Genomic DNA, 16,865 nt, shown 5'->3' on the forward strand with positions numbered 1-16,865 from the left:
CCAGATCTTCTTTATTTGAATGAAGGCACCTTTTCTTGGCCTAGTCCTTCTTTGATGTTGGTGTCTGTGCCACCCTGCTTGTCTAGGACACTGCCCAGGTAGGTGAAGGCCTCAACCTCTTCCAGGGCACCGCCTGTTATAGTGTCTGCAGTTGTGTTGGCCATGTTAGCCTTCAGGATCTTGGTTTTTCCCCTGTGGAAGTTGAGCCCGAGTTGTGCTGACGTGGCTGCCACATTGTTGGTCTTCTCTTGCCTCTCTCATACCATAGCATAGCTCTCATTCTTAAATCATGTTGTACATCTTGCATTAAAGTGAACTTGGACAATCGGGACTGCTAAGCACTTGACTTAAAATCTGAATTTAATGGGCAATATTCCTTTAATGGCATTTTACTTTATCGTACACCCAGATCTAGGGCCGCTTTGATTGATAATCTAGGTCTCCTCTTAGCTCGCAAAGCCGAACACTCTAATTTTTCAGTGCAAGGTGACTTTAGTTTTCACCTGGAAAATGTCAGCGACCCAGATACTGAAGTACTCATTAATCAGATGGCTAGCGCAGGGTTGTGCCAACTTGTTAAGGGTTCGACTCATACTGCGGGAGAATGTTTAGATGGGATTTTTTCAGACAACCCCCATCTAAGATGGACCAGATCTCTGCCTATGATCTGGTCTGATCATAAGGCAGTTCTTTCTGAAATAATACTGCCTCATAAAAAATGCTCTAAGTCCCCAGGGAAACCTATTGTCAGTCGCCCGTGGAATAAATTAGAGGCTAAATCACTAAATCCTCTTCTTTTAGAAAATTTACCACATTTGTCTACTGATTCTGATAAGCGGCAGCTAAATATAATTCTTTGCTTTGCTTGATTCAGCTATGAGGCAACTAGCTCTTCCCAAACATTGTCAACGCTCTAGGAGCTCACCTTCTGAACCGTGGTTTAATGATATTTTGAGAGCTCATAAACAACTATGCCGTCAATTAAAGAGGAAATGGAGACTTGAGGATAATTCAATCACCAACATATAAGAAACTCATCCTTAGGGGAAAAGGTTTCCTATTTCTCAGAGAAAATCATAGCTGCCGACAGATGTCCTAAAGCCCTGTTTACTACGGTAAAGAATCTGTCCAAACTGCCAACTGCACCAGATATAAATATCAGTCAGGAGTTTTGCAACTCCTTAGCAGAATCCTTTCAGCACAAGATCTGTTTTTTAACACTTTTGTGCTTCAGGACAATTGCCTAGCTCAGACCCCTGTCCAACTCAATAAGATTCAATCAACAACTCATGACAAGATACAAGGTTTACCAGAGTCAGCTACCCCAATTCTTTCTTCTTTCACTGCCCTGATGATTGAACAGACTTCAAAAATTATTGGTGCAATTAAATCAGGCTTTCCTGCCCCCCATAAATTCTGCATATGTCTCCTGAAATCATAGCTATTACCCTCACAGTGATTTTTGACACCATGTTCTCAACAGGGCTCTTTCCAATGGAGTGGAAGAAAGCCTCCATTCTTCTGTTATTAACCCCTTCAGTGCCCATGACGAGCTGGACTCGTCATGGGCCGCGGTGGCGCTGTGCCCATGACGAGTCCAGCTCGTCATAGACCCCGCCCGCTAATGCAACGGCCGGCACAGGGCGGGGAAAGGGGCGGGCACTGAAGGGGTTAAAGAAATCCAATCTGGATGCTAAGGAGACTCTCAACTATAGACCTATATTGAGACACCTTTTCCCTGCTAAAGTGATCAAGAAAGCTATTAACATTGAACTATCTTCTTTTATCATTTATAATGCTATTTGGGATTCCACCCAATTTGGATTTTGTGTTTATCATAGCACAGAGTCGGCCCTTATCACAGCAACAGAGGAGCTCAGGCAGACTTTAGACGGTGGGAGGGTGCTGCCCTGATCGTTTTGGACTTATCAGCAGCTTTTGATACTGGTAATCATGAGCTGCAGCGGGTCCATCTAGCTGCCATCAGGATTAGGGAAAAGGCGCTCTCCCTGCTGGGTTCTTTCCTGTCCGAATGGTCTCAGAAAGTTGCGTTAGGGCACTATGTCTCACCTTCCTTTTCGCTGCCGGGTGTAGTTCCTCAGGGATCTTCCCTGAGTCCAACGCTTTTTAACCTTTATGTTATACCCCTTGCCAGACTAGTAAAATGTTATGACTTTGCCCTTGTATTTTACGCAGACGATACACAGATTATTGTCTCTGTGAGAAGCCCATCCAGCCTGACAGCTGTTAGCTTTCATGACTGTATGAGCAATAAAGCCAATTGGATGACAGACAATTGTCTGTAGTTGAATTCATCCAAGACTGAGGTTTTGGCGTTGGGGAACAATCCCTCATTCTGGACAGATAGCTGGTGGCTGGTCCAACTTGGTCCTTTACCTAAACCAGTACCCAAAGTTAAAAATCTAGGAGTTATCTTTGATACTAAGTTGTCTTTTGCAGCGCAAACTAATTCAGTGACCTTGCCTTGCTTCTTCATCCTGAAAATTTTGAGGAAAATTCTTTCTACAGCACCTATGAATTTGAGGAAAATGGTGGTCTAGGTGCTGATATCCTCAAGATTGGACAATTGCAATGCCTTTTTTACCAGTGCCCCCAAGCGTAGCATTCAAAAGCTACAGACTGCTTAGAATGCAGCAGCAAGAGTACTCCTAGGTATCTCTAAATTCGACTCCATCTCCACAGCTTTACTCCATCTTCACTGTTTGCCGGTAGCCAAGTGGATCCAGTTTAAATCACTCTGCATTTCCTTTAAATCACTTAACAACCTAGGGCCAATGCAACTGGTTACATTTTTAAGCCATACATTCCTGCAAGACCCCTTAGCTCTTCCGAACATGGAAACCTAAATGTTGCTAGAGTTAGCAGGTCTAGGTGGGATGGCAAGAGTTTCACTGCTACAACATCCAAACTGTGGAACTCTCTGCCAACCTCGCTTAAAAAAGAGACTAGCCTGGTAAACTTTAGAAAGGGATTAAAAACGTGGCTATTTAAGGCATAATTCTCATACTTCGTCCGTCTTGATCTGTATGTGTAAAGGGCAGCGCCTAGACACCCCAGGGTATTTGTTGCACTTTATAAATTCCTCATCATCATCACCATCTGCAGATGGGTATGATAGTGTAGGGCCAGGTTATCTGCTAGGTCCATGCCGTCCAAAGTGTCCACTGGATTTCATTTTTTTCTCCTTCCTCTGGATGTCTTCATGATCCAGTCTATGGCCAGCAGGAAAAGACGAGAGTAAACAACGCTGTCAGACTCTGGTCCTCACTTGGAAGATTTCCATGAGTTTTCCTATATGGACTATCTTGCAGGGTATTCTCTCATAAGAATTCCTGATGATTCTTACAAGTTTATCTGTCACAACATAGTGGCAGAGGAGTTTCCAAAGGGTCTCTGTGTCCATGCTGTTGAATGCCTACCCACAGTCAATGACGTTGTCATAGAGGGGGGATTCTATTTCATCAACTTCTCAATGATAATGCGCCATGACTCAATCTGGTCTGTGCAGGATCTAACTTTGTGGAAGCCAGCCTGTTGGTCTCACAACTGAATGTCGACTTGTTCCTTCAATTTGTTCAGGATGATTCTGTTGAACACTTTGCCTGGGGTTGATAGAAGAGTTATCCCCCTGTAGTTTGCGCAGCTACTCAGGTCACCTTTCTTGGAGATCTTGATAAGATATCCTCCTTCAAGTCTGATGGCACCTTTTCATCTTCCCAGATCCTTCCAAACTTGTGGTAGAGCATGTTTACCAATGTCTCAATGTCTACAGTGCCTCTGAGGAATATTGTCAGGTCCTGCTTCATTCCCATTTCTCAAATGTTTGATGGCCTACCGTATTTATTCCTTGGTTGGTCTGCTGCAGTCAATTGGCAAGTCCTTGCCAGCTGGCTGTATGTCTGGTGGGGACTGCGGCATGGGTTGTCTCAGCAATTCTTCAAAGTGCTCCACCCAACTTCGTTGTTGTCCTTCGCTACACATAATGGTCTTCCCAGCTTTAGAGTTGATTCCAATCATGGTCGGAAGGACTTCGAATTGGATTTGGCTTTCCCGAAAACGATCCGGAGCCCTTGTTTCTGACTGACTCGTTCCCAGTTCTGAACTAGCAAGTACGATACATGGAAACTGTCTGGGCTGACCAAATTGGTTCCAGAAGGCATTTGGAGAGATCTAGCCTTCCGGAGCTAATTCATACAGTTCTATGGATTAGGTTTCTGAGCGAGCAAGTGCGATGAACGATTCGGACAGACTTTCCAATTCGGTTTGCCTGAAATGAAAAGGCTGCCGGAATCAGTCTTTGGGGGCCCATAGCCGGCCCACTTTGCTTGGGGCCCTCAGAATTGGGCCCATGGGTCATCTCTTCACAACCATGCACCGTGTGGCAGGCACCAAGGGGTGCCCGCTACAGGGTGCACGATTATCCCCAAACACCCCTTTCTAAAATGCGAGCCTGTGTTCTCGTTCAGAACACAGGCTCCCATTGAAACCAATGGGAGCCCAACAGAATTCTATCCGGATGCATACGGATTCATCGTACTTGTTTGGTCGGACTCCCCCAATCCGAGTCGTCCAGAAAGCATTCTGAACCCTAGTCATTCGGTAAGCTTTCCGAACGAGATCGGAATCAACCCCTTTGTCATTAACAGGTCTTTGTGGCTTCCTGTATCTGCCAGACATTTTCCTTGTTATGTCATACTGGGCTTCTGTGGCAAACCATCTATAAATCTTCATACAATACTTTCCAATCCACACTAGTCAGAACCGAACCTGCAATCTATAAATTTATAGAAGCATTACAAATCGAGCAAACAACTATGCATAGGGCAATCTGTAAGCCAAACTGCCCTTAAACGTAGCAAACAAACCAAAGTAATGTGAGACATGCTACAATATTCATAAATAACAAAGGAGTACCTTACATAGAACTGATAACCAAAAGTATATTATTAAAAAAATTAACCTGAAAAATCCTAAAAATGTATTGCAAAATCTAAACCAATATACCAAATCAAGTTTTTATAAATAATAAATATAATATTTTATTACATCAGTCAAAAAATTACTTAAAATTCCAGTCTTAATGAAGACTGAAGTAATAAAATTACATATAAATTATTTAAATAAAAAATGTAACTGTCACCAACCAAGAAAAAAAAAAGCCCCTCAATCCATCACATATATTATTTACAACACATGAACCACACAATTCCAAATGACAATCATATATATTACACAAACAATAAAATATCACAATTCCCACTCAAAAGAAATTAAATAAATAAACTTACTGCTCTGTGGCTGCAGATCTTCCTCTGTATCCACATAGTCAAAAATGGTAATCCACCAAAAATAGGAACTATGGAGCCAATTAGGATGGCAGTTGGACTTTCGTATGACTGCCATCCTTTTGTAAATGGGACCGCCCAACTACAAGTCGGAGGTCACACCAGGCATATTAGGATGCGACCGCCACCATGGCAGTCGCAATGTCCATATTTTGTATGGCATTGTTCTGCATTCTGTCCATCAATTGTTCTTTCTGCATTTGTCACCCGAGTGGGATGGGTATGCCCAGATGTGGGTACCGTGCTCTCCATGCCACTGGAGTCAAGCTATCCTGGCTTATGAGGGGTGAAACCCCGAAACCGATCCTAGGATGCTTGTTTCCATTCCAGGGAGGACCTGGCCTGGCAGTTCGGGATGGACTGTTCCCATTGGGTGCAGGGTCAAGACTGATTTACATATAGCTGGATTCAAACTGGAATGGCATGCTGAGCAAAAAAACGATGGATTTAGGCCCAGATCTCTGTACTGGGGTGAATGTATGACATTGTTCTCCATTCTGTCCATCAATTGTTCTTTTTATATTTTGTATTGCGGCGGGTGCTGCGGGCTGCAGCACACACTGCAGTACAAAATATGGACATAACAAATATCCCTGCACTGCGTGGCAGGCACCATGTAGTGCGACAAGTGATGGAGTGAGGTATCACCCCAAATCCAGACGCAGTGTTGATCCTTAGTGCATAACAAAGATGCCACAATTTTTTATTTTGTTTTTTGTTGAATTTCTCCAGTAATCCATGGGTGCAGATTGCCTATAGAGCAGTCAGTAATACTTTCAAAAATGGGGGAGGCGGTCAATCGCTCACCAGTTTCTTCCGTATTTTCATATTGCATTATTTGAACTATCCGCGTGCAAGCCCAGAACGTGGTCTGCCCTGTCCCACATGCTTATGAATGCGACAAGTGATGGAGTGAGGTATCACCCCAAATCCGGACACATAGCTTCGATCCTTAGTGCATAACCAAGATGCCACAATTTTTAGTTTTGTTTTTTGTTGAATTTCTCCAGTAGTCCATGGTTGCAGATTGCCTATAGAGCAGTCAGTAATACTTTCAAAAAAGGGGGAGGCGGTCAATCGCTCACCAGTTTCTTCCGTATTTTCATATTGCATTATTTGAACTATCCGCGTGCAAGCCCAGAACGTGGTCTGCCCTGTCCCACGTGCTTATGAATGCGACAAGTGATGGAGTGAGGTATCACCCCAAATCCGGACACACAGCTTCGATCCTTAGTGCATAACCAAGATGCCACAATTTTTTGTTTTGTTATGTGTTGAATTTCTCCAGTAATCCATGGGTGCAGATTGCCTATAGAGCAGTCAGTGATACCTCGCTCAATCACTTGTCGCATTCATAAGCACGTGGGACAGGGCAGACCACGTTCCAGGCGTGCACAATGATAGTTCAAATAATGCAATATGAAAATACGGAAGAATCTGGTGTGCGATTGACCGCCTCCCCATTTTTGAAGGCCCCATGTAGTGCCTGCCACATGGTGCAGTGATATGTAGGGAGCATCATAGGTGCCCCCAAAGGTTAGACCCTGGGAGGAAGGGGGCCCGATACGGGCCCCCAATGTCCCTTTCTGCCTGCCTTTTTATGGCAGGTTCACCGCCATGAATGTACCGGCAGAAAGGAACATTGTAATACCTACGGTGATGCCTGGCAGGCACCGCCACCACTGTTTTCTGCTCCTCCGACGGACCATGGCGGTCGGTCTCTCCGTCCACAACCCATTCACCTGCCATCCTAATGAGGCCTGAGGAAAACCCAATTACGATGGTGGTGGGACAGCAACTGACAGGCTGTCGATGGCGGTCCCACCATCATCGTAATCAGGCCCTATATTGTACAAAAAGCCCAGAAAATGCAAAAATGGAAGGAATCTAATAGAGATCTCTCGAAACAATCCAAAGTGTCTGGGAACCATAAAAAAACTGGAAAAGTGTTTTAAAAACCATAAACACTCCAAGAAACCCCAAAAAAAGAAATCAAAGTAAAAAGCATTGGTTTCTTGTAACCCAAAGTTGATTTCCTTTAAAAAAAAAGAATGAAATTTGCCTATGCCCATAGAACTTGTCATTTGCCAAAAACCTGTAAAGTAAATTAGAGAACTAACCCGCAAATGCATTACATTCCCAAAAATACATATCCATTAAACTTAACCATCAAAATATAAGTAACATAACAGAATTTAACATAATATAACAATACATTACTAATACAGTGTATGAAAATCCAAAACTACTAACTAGTGAAAACACTATTAATTAATATACCATTAATCCACAAACAACACTGTGACTTACTTGTAGACCTTAGCCCGTATCACCACCTACCACCAAACCCTTAATAAAGGGCCTACTTGTTCCAACGAACAGCAGCACCACCACACACAACCTGGTTCTGGGAAAATAGAATGAAAAGAACAAAAATAGATTACAATATAAAAGGTAACAGTAAACAAAAAATGGCCACTAAATAAAACTAAAAAACAATACTATCTGCCCATAAAAATTATGGGGAATAATCTAAAAATGCAAAATAAATTTATGTAAAAATTTACAAAATTATTAAACTTGTTAAACATGTCAATATATATTGTTAAAAATATTTTAAAAAATTGAAGTTGAAAATATGTTTATAAAACAATGTAAGATAGGCTAAAAAACCTGTCAAAAAATGGAAATTAAACTTGGAAAATATACAATATACAATAGCAATTAAATATAATTAACTTTGTTTTAATAGCTAAAAATCATGAAGGAATTGTTTATTTACTTAACTTTATATAAATGTTTATATTTAAGTTGAAATATATATATATATATGTTTAAAAATATAAAATTATACAATAATTTAATTTGAAAACATAAATAAATGAGAATAATTTGTTAAATACCTTCATTCTACCAAAAGATGTATTAATCATCTTATTGCCTACAAACATACAACTCTTTTGTATTAATTATATTCCTAAACACCAACAATACTAATAAAATAACACAAACTATTTCTGCTACATAAATAAAAAGTAAATAAAGGATTTCAGACAAAAATTATAAAATTGAATAATCGCATTCCAACATGAACTATTTTTTAAAAACTGTTAGACACGAGGGCTCTAATTACGATGTCAGTCAGACGAGTGTCCGACCTACACTGTATCAGAAATGGGTCAGCCCAAAAAAGACTTGGTGGTCCCATTTCCATTATTACAAAACGACCGCCTTCGCTGCGGTGGGAAAGTGAACGTTTTATATTGGGGCTTGTGCTGTGGGCTGCAGCCATATATAGTAGGCACGACATATGTCTTCCTCCCATTTTCGGGGAGAACAAATGTGTTGCTGCTAACTCCCCTTGTCGATCAGCTAAAAATAGGGAGAACAAAGTGGGACCTAGGACACAGCCCTAGCTTAATCCTTTTCCCAAGGGTATTTTCTCAGAGAGGGCCCTGTGTTAGTCAAAATCTACTTGGGCCCAGTTCCCAGTATGCAATTCCTGCAGAATTTCTGTTAATGGAGAAGGAATACCCAGTTATATTAATTTTCCCCAAAGTAATCTACGATCGACCAAATCGAAGGCTGAGGTAAAATCAACAAAGCAACAAAATTGATTCCCTGTTGTTTATTTTGCTTTCTTGTCCAAAGTCCATAAATTGAAGCAGTGATCTATTGTGGAGTGCCTGGCTTTAAAGCCTCCCTGCTCCAATGGGATAATACTATTTCCTTCTAACCAGTTCTTTAAAGCCCTTAGTATTACTTTGGAGTACAGCTTTTAACCTACATCCAGCAGGCTTATTAACCACTAATTCCCTGGGTCTTCCTTCGCACCTTTTTCGTGTATGGGTTTAATTATTGCACCCTTCCAACTCAGAGGCATTATCCTGATCTTAGGGGCTCATCATGATGGCGGAAGGACCGCCACCGCCAGACCAGCGATGGTGGTCCTTCCGCCATCACATAGTGAATTTACCCTCCGCCAAATTAGGATAGCGGTGGGTACCGCGGCAGATGGAAAGTCCATCTACTGCTTTTCCGCCAGAGGCAATCGCACCGATTGCCTGGCGGATGGAAAAGGGCCACTAATATGGTGGCGGTGCCTGGTAGGCACTGTCTGGCTTATTAGGATGTGTCCTGGTAGTGGCCGTTGCGGGCCCCCCTCATCTGGGGGTGTGCTGCTGCACTGGGGGGTACCCATGGTACGCCCCTGCATTTACATGCACCAAGTGGCAGGCACCATGTGGTGCCTGTAACGTGGTGCAGGGAAATGCGGTGCCAGCACCTTTAACATTGTGGGCTGTGCTGCAGCCAGCAGCACCGCCCCCAATGTTAAAGGCCCAGGATGTGCCCACAAGTATGGCGGGTGCATCCTAATCGCAGTGGTGGGACCGCCACATGTCTGATGGGCAGTCCCAATCACCGCTACGGTGGTGGGCGGACTTGGTCACCCCCTTAGTTATGTGGATAAAAAATCTGGAGAAGAAACCAGCCCACCACAAGTGATTTGACTTAATTATAATTGCTGGCATGTTATCTGGACCCGCTGCCTTTGTTAATTTCAAGGAAGATATCAACTTATCTATTAGTTTAATAAAGAATGACTCCAAGGCCCCCACACCCACAGTTGGTCAGTCTTTCTTCACCACTGACCCACTTGGCTTATAAATATTCGTTAAGAAGTGTACCCAATCTGTTTCTGGAACCATACATCTTGCTGGAGAGGCAGCCATGCCACATCCCTTCTGGACCAATTTCCAGAATGTTCTCATATCCTTTTCATGGAGTGTCCAGATCATCACATCCCAATTCAAATCAAATAAAGCCTGCTTCATCCTCCTCATCAGAGCTTCATATTCCCTTTTCTTACAGCAGTACATTTCAACTAGCTTTGCTTGATCATTTGATCGCCTTGCCCTTCCTATTTTCCTTAACTCCTTCCTGGCTACAGCACACTCTTTATTGAACCATTGTCGGTTTGAAGTTTGGCCCCGCTGCTCCCTTTTCCCCCTCTTCTTACCTACCCTTTCAACTGGTACCAATCTCTTTACAACCTCTGCAATATTAGCTGCATACCAAGCGCAATTGGGGTCTCCCATGGCCCTATAGTGGTTCATATAGTTGATTGATTGAAACTGCATTAACTGCTCAATATATATCCCATCAATTCTTGTAGTTAAACGTTTGGGGAGATCTAATGCCATTAAGGTAGTGAGGTTCTGTAATTCTCGAGTCTGACTCCATTTTGTTTTGTGCCACCATTTTGTGTTGCCGTCACGTAGGCCTGTGAAGGTACCCTGGCGAATAAAGTGGCCTGGCCTTCCTGGTTCATGAATACATTAACTAGGTTTCTTTTTGACTCTGAAATGAACTGTAAGAAACTGACCTCTGCACCTGAAACTGAGCCCGCAAAGCCAATTTCCCTGATCGATCTTTGTCTGAGATTGCCAATCAATGTTCAGGACATCGTTAACTTTTAGTTTCCTTGCACATGCCTTATCTTGTTCAGCATCTGTTACCGTTTCTTTTTTTATGTTTATTCATTACATGGTGTAGGAGAGTAGGGTCTGCTATCCTATGGTCACCCCAAATTTTTGCTTTTGCTTCACTGGTTTTATGACTTAGTGTGGCTGTGGGCCTGCTAATCAGACCCACAGCCCTGCTGCTCTCTCCCTAAATTAATGCCAATGCACGCTAGGTGCATTACCAATTGGAACTGGTTCACCTTATTGGACCCTGTAACAATGTACCCCAGGTACCCAGGGCATAGGTGTATCCAAGGCCTACCAGGGGCTGCAGCATGTATTATGCCATCCCTGGCCTGGCCTCACTATTTGACACAACTGGCTGATCACTCAGCTGGGGTAAGTTGGTGTAATCACCTCTTACTTAGATATAGTATATCTATATCTAACATATAGGGACACATGGTAACCTATCAGCCACTCCTATGGCAGGCCTTAACAATCCTGGAGGCAGAGTGCTTGGTTTCATGTGAGATGGTGCTCTGGCATGAGCTGAGCCTGTCTGCAGCTTTCGAAACAACATCCTTTAGCTGTTTCATGAGATTGCCATACCATATACTCTTAAGTGCATTATGTACCTCGCGGTCAAATGCTAACTCTGGTTTGGCTTTATCAAAACATGTCGAGTAAGGTGTCATACGATTTGCAATACTACCCCCTCGCCAATTCTGACAACGGGGGTAGCATTCCACCCTCCTAGAGGGACACGACATGTACCTAATCTGAAACCCGGGTAAAGTTAGACAGAGCCTCAGCATCACAAAATTGATGCTGCCACCACAGACACAGTCTGCCATCCTGCTGCTGGGAGTCCTTCCAGCTTGGGAGGTGTGGACAAAGGGTTTCCTGTCAGGGGAGGTGCTTGCACCACCCCAGACAGGATTTTGTGTAGTGGGTTAGGGATGGCTGAATAGATTGAGACATGCCTGGGGCACACAAGGTGTCCCTGTGCATATGCCAGTTCAAACCGGAGCTGGGGCTCTCCAGCCCTAGTCCTGGCATGAAACTGGACAAAGGAAAGGGGGTGTAACCGCCCCCCTTCCTGGTCCCACCCAGAGGAGGGACCTAGCAGGTAATCCGGCCCCTAGATTTGGAATAAGAGTAGGAGCTGTGTCCCAAGACTTCAGATCATCCTGAAACTCGACTTTAATAAGAAGAACTACTGGACTTCGACGTTCTGCTGCACAGAAGACTGAAGAGAATCTCCCTTGTGGCCAAGGAGTGACCACCCTGTGAATACAGGCACCATCCAGCAACTCAATGACTGCTTTGCCGCCACCTCCCGCCGGAGACCGAGCCCAGAGCCTGACAAGACCCAGACATCTCTGAGCCAGATCCACAGTCCCTGCAAAGAAGAGACCCGTGGAGGCACCGAGAGACGTGGGACTGGCCATCTTGGAACATCCACGACAAGCTGACTGCGCAGCACCTGAGGCATCCTCAATGCTGTGCTTTGGGTCCTGAGAAGCCCCAACACCGAGCAGCATTGGCACCAAAGACCAGCCCTCCAGCATCCACGATACCTGCGTGGGGCCCTTTTGCTTTTTGCCACTCAACGTGTCATCCCAGTTACTGGCTCGTTGGCTAGTGGCCATCTTGGCGACGAAAACTACGACTAACACTGCTGGTCTGGTTGCTCCGGACTGGCCCTTGCTCCTGTGAAAAGGAGCAGCCCCTCTGACCTTGCTGGCCAGAACACCAAGCTTTCCTCGATTCCTGCGTGGCTTGCATTAGCCAAGGCCTGTTTGCTCCAATCAAGAAGCCGACACCGCCATCAGCTAGAGCCTTTGTGGGACAGCTCGTGAGTGACTCCTGGACGTCATCAACCTCTTCACTTTCACGTGGCTGCAGAGACAAGCTTCCTTTCTTCACCTGTTGGCACCCGACATCGCCTAGTTCCTTCCTGGTGCCACGCCGGTCACTGGCTAGTGACTGTGAACATTGTCCCCTCTGCTTGCAGGTCATCTACTCTTCAGATCCATCCTTGGATCCACCAGAACTCTTCCTGTCTGGCCGCCTGCAGCATCTTCATCCTGAGGCTCCATAGACCTGCACGACGAAACCCGACGCACTTTGACCCCTATGCACCCGCTTCCTGTGGGTGAGGTAACGCTGGCACTCCGGTGCTCCTGGGTAGAGAAACATCTCTAGTGTCTAGGTTTCAAGTTGATAGGTTCTGGTCCATCCGGAAGACTCCTTTTCCTTTAACTTTGTGACTTTTACGCACCCATTGAATTCAATAGGTGCACGCGTGTAACTTTTAACACTGCACACGCATCCTGTGGGCCTCCTGGTCACTAACTACAGTTAGCTCCTTGTCGTCCCAGCGATTCCAAAGGCCCTAGGCCTTCGTTCCTTTCTTTTTGTGGTTCTTATACCACTATTTTAGTATATGGTTTAGCTGGCCACCTGGCCCATCCATAATTGTGCAACTTTTGTATATTTAAACACTGCCTTGTTTTAAACGAATGTGCTTCTGTGCTCATAAAGAGTATAGGGGATACTTTTAGTAAATAAATACATATATATTTTGAATATATATCTGTGTGGTGTCCTTTCATTTGGTATTTAAGGAGGTTATATATGGTAAAACAGCTGGCTTCACATGCCCTCAAGAGTTTAGCTTGCAGACTGCACTGTCCACGCTACCACTAGGATAGCTGGTCTATCAAGGTTGACTTCAACCACCACCATAAGGGTTGTTTGGCATGGAACAAGGTGATCACTAGAATTAGTGAGCAGCATATACCAGGCCAACTTCTCACAAATGGGTTATGCTTTCAATTATAGGTTTGTCCGGCTTGTGGAGATTGAATTTGGGACATTCCTAATAATTAACTTTTGGGTTGGGATACTGTAAATTGAGTTTTTGTTATGTGACACTTTGTTTGAAAATGTACCTTATTGGCTAGAATTTTGTGTAGTGGGTGTACATTTATAATGTGAATATTGGATATAAAAGGAGACGTCTCACCTTAGTAAAATTAGCAGTCTCCTGAGAATTTACACCGTGATGTATTTCTAGGATCACTGTTACTAGCTGCAGCTAATAAACTTGGTCTCTGATGCCATCCAGAAGTATTCCGTGTCTCTGTATACCAAGACAGGTGAACTTGATGATCTTAGGCTTGCCCCTGACGCCACTGGGTTAAACCCCGGTTCTTCAACTGGCGCCCAACGTTGGGCGACTTCAGCGGTACTGGTCCAAGCCCGAAGATTGTGAGGAGCCCCGTGAGGAAATTCTGGAGGACAGCCGCCACTTCATCGACCCCTGCATGTCGACGTGGACCGATGGTTTTTTTCTGCGAGGCTTCCCCTTTCCGATGGCTGCGAAGGACTGCTGCCCTGACTGTCGCCCTGTCTTGGACCCTCTTGTGATGATTTGTAAGGCGAGACGTTAGACGGTCTTCTGGTGGCGTGACAGACATTTTGGTTAAGTATAAATGGGTCGCTTCCACGACTTTGTTTTGTTTCTTGGTTTTGATTCGGCCATTGCAATAGTCGAAGCCGGGGGGTTCATTTTTGATAACCCCTTGAAGTTTGAAGCAAGACTAGTGAGCTAAAGGATGCCTGGTTTTAGCAAATTTAGGAAATGGTTTTGTTGTAGTTGTAATAGGGATTCACTATTGGAGGACTCGTGTCCGATACCTCCGGTTGGAACTCCAAATTATGAGCTCTATTCAAAGCATGGTGTAGGTCCCATTAACTTTAATGAAGTATGGGTCCGTTATACAAGGAAAGATGGTGTTTTACGATGGCCCCAACATGGTAGTTTTGAATCAGATGTTTTAGATAACCTAGAAGTTGCGCTATTTAAGAAGAAAGCCCGGCCGGCGATGTTTGACTCTTTCCGCCTTTGGCGTAAGGAAGCCAAACAGCGAGAAATTAAGCAGGCTAAGAGAGATAGGAAGGAAAGGAATATATCGTAATGCAAGCTGCTAGGCAGTTTAAGGAAGATGAAGAAGATCGTGCGATTGAAGTGTCAGATAGACAACATTGCATGGCCATTGACAAATGTTACCCGGCTTTGCCACCTCCCCTTTCAAATGTGACTATAGACCCTGAAAAGGATCCTTTGATGTCACATTTACTGAGATTACCACCCCCTTATGTGCAGGGTGCTACTGCACCTCCGTTACCTCCAGTTGTTGCACCCCTTGTTGTCGTTCAACCCCCTGTTGTTGTTCAGCCACCCGTTGCTTCACAGGTGGTTCTTCCTCCCCCGGCGCAGCCCCCTCCAGGGCCGTCAGCCTTGCCACCAGCCTTGCCTCAAACTCCTTTGCCTTACACTCCTTTATCTTCGACTTCTCTTATTTCTGTCCCTACGTCTCTGTCACCTCAAAACACTTTGTCTCCTGTCCTCATGTCAACTTCTTCTCCCTCTGCTCGGCAACAAATGACTGAGACTGTCACTAGTCTTTTGTCTCCTTTCTTTGGGTCACTGAATATGACCCCTGTTTCTGAACGTAAGCAGAGACGTAGTCAGCTCCCTGGTCCCAAAGAGCGGGCAGTGTTAGATCTCCTTGCTCGTAGATGGGTTTCGAATACCTCCAAGTACAGTCCACAAGTGGTTATGGATATCTTCCTACAGTGGGAGGCACCAAAACAAAGGTATGTTTTTGATGTCATGTGTACCTTCCTTCGTCAGGAGTGGGAAGATAAGGAGTTGGCTTCAATTCCACTGGAATTGCTTAATGTTCAGTCTGAATTTGCTAAAGGGACGATAGTGGGTTCCGGTGTTGAGGAAGCGGTAGAGACACTACTCACTTTTAGGTCTAGACTTCCACCTCAGTCATTGTTCGAACCTGACCCTTCTATTAGGAAAAAAGTGAAGCAGTATCCTATGAGAGAGGTTCCCCCTGTATGGAGAGAGGCAGTTGTGGCTGATGCCGCTCATGGTATTGCGGCTGCACCGGCTCATTTTCAGCGAGTGTGGGTGCATGTCCCTTGGAAGAGAGCTGAGGTCCTGGCTCTTAAGCAGACTTTGCCTGACCCCCGTAAAAATCCTGCTGGTTATTATAAGGAGTTGTCTCAGACAGTTGATGCGTGTGTTATGAATTTAGCTGACATAGATATGTTGATGGGTAATGTAGTTCCTCAACCCTTGTGGGTGAAGATCCGTCACAAGGATCACGCGCCAGAGTTAGGAGATACGTGGGTTAATATTACTGCTGCAGATGGTCGGAAGGTAGGAGGTGCCAAACCTGAACCCTTAGTTGCAGAACTACCTGGTAGGATTATTAATTTAATGAAAACTATGATGCCTCCTCTGCGGGTGAATTGGGACAAGTTAGCAGCATGCAAACAAAAGAAAGACGAGAGTGTGTCTGATTTCTTCACTAGGATTGAGGAAACATTCATTGATCAAAGTGGTCAGGATATGAGTACAGAAGGTGGTCAGAGGTTGTTTGTAGATAAGTTTGTTTTAATTTACTTCCTAAACTTTCTAATAAGTTAAAGGACTCTGAGAGTTCATGGGCTGTTTCTTCTTCGGCTCAGATATTGGCTACTGCACAATACTATGAGAATAGAGATAAAGATGAGAAGGATAAAGTAGAGAAGAAGACTAGAGAATTAAAAATGAAAGTTCTTCTGCAGCAGACTTATCTGCCTCGCCCTAATCAGCGTCAGTTTCAGCAACCTTCCCAGTTTCAGCAACCCCCACAGTTTCAGAAACTGTTGCAGAAGCCTGAGTCTTTTGCTTCGCGACTCCTGCTAGGCCCTAATCAGTGTGCTTATTGTAAAAAAGAAGGTCACTTCAAGAATAGTTGCCCGATCTTGCTACAGCTTGCGAATGGTATGTCTGGTCTGAGAGGTCGTGGTGGTTTCCAACAAGTACCTAGGGGTAGGGGACGTGGTACGTTTCCCCAGAATGAACGTTCCTTTTCCCCTCAGAAGTCTATGAATTATTTTGACCAACAGAATGTTCCGACCGTCCAGTCCGCTCAGTACTACACTGATGATTATTATGTTG

The sequence above is a fragment of the Triturus cristatus genome, chromosome 2_2, assembly GCF_964204655.1.
Source record: "Triturus cristatus chromosome 2_2, aTriCri1.1, whole genome shotgun sequence".
NCBI lineage: Eukaryota > Metazoa > Chordata > Amphibia > Caudata > Salamandridae > Triturus > Triturus cristatus.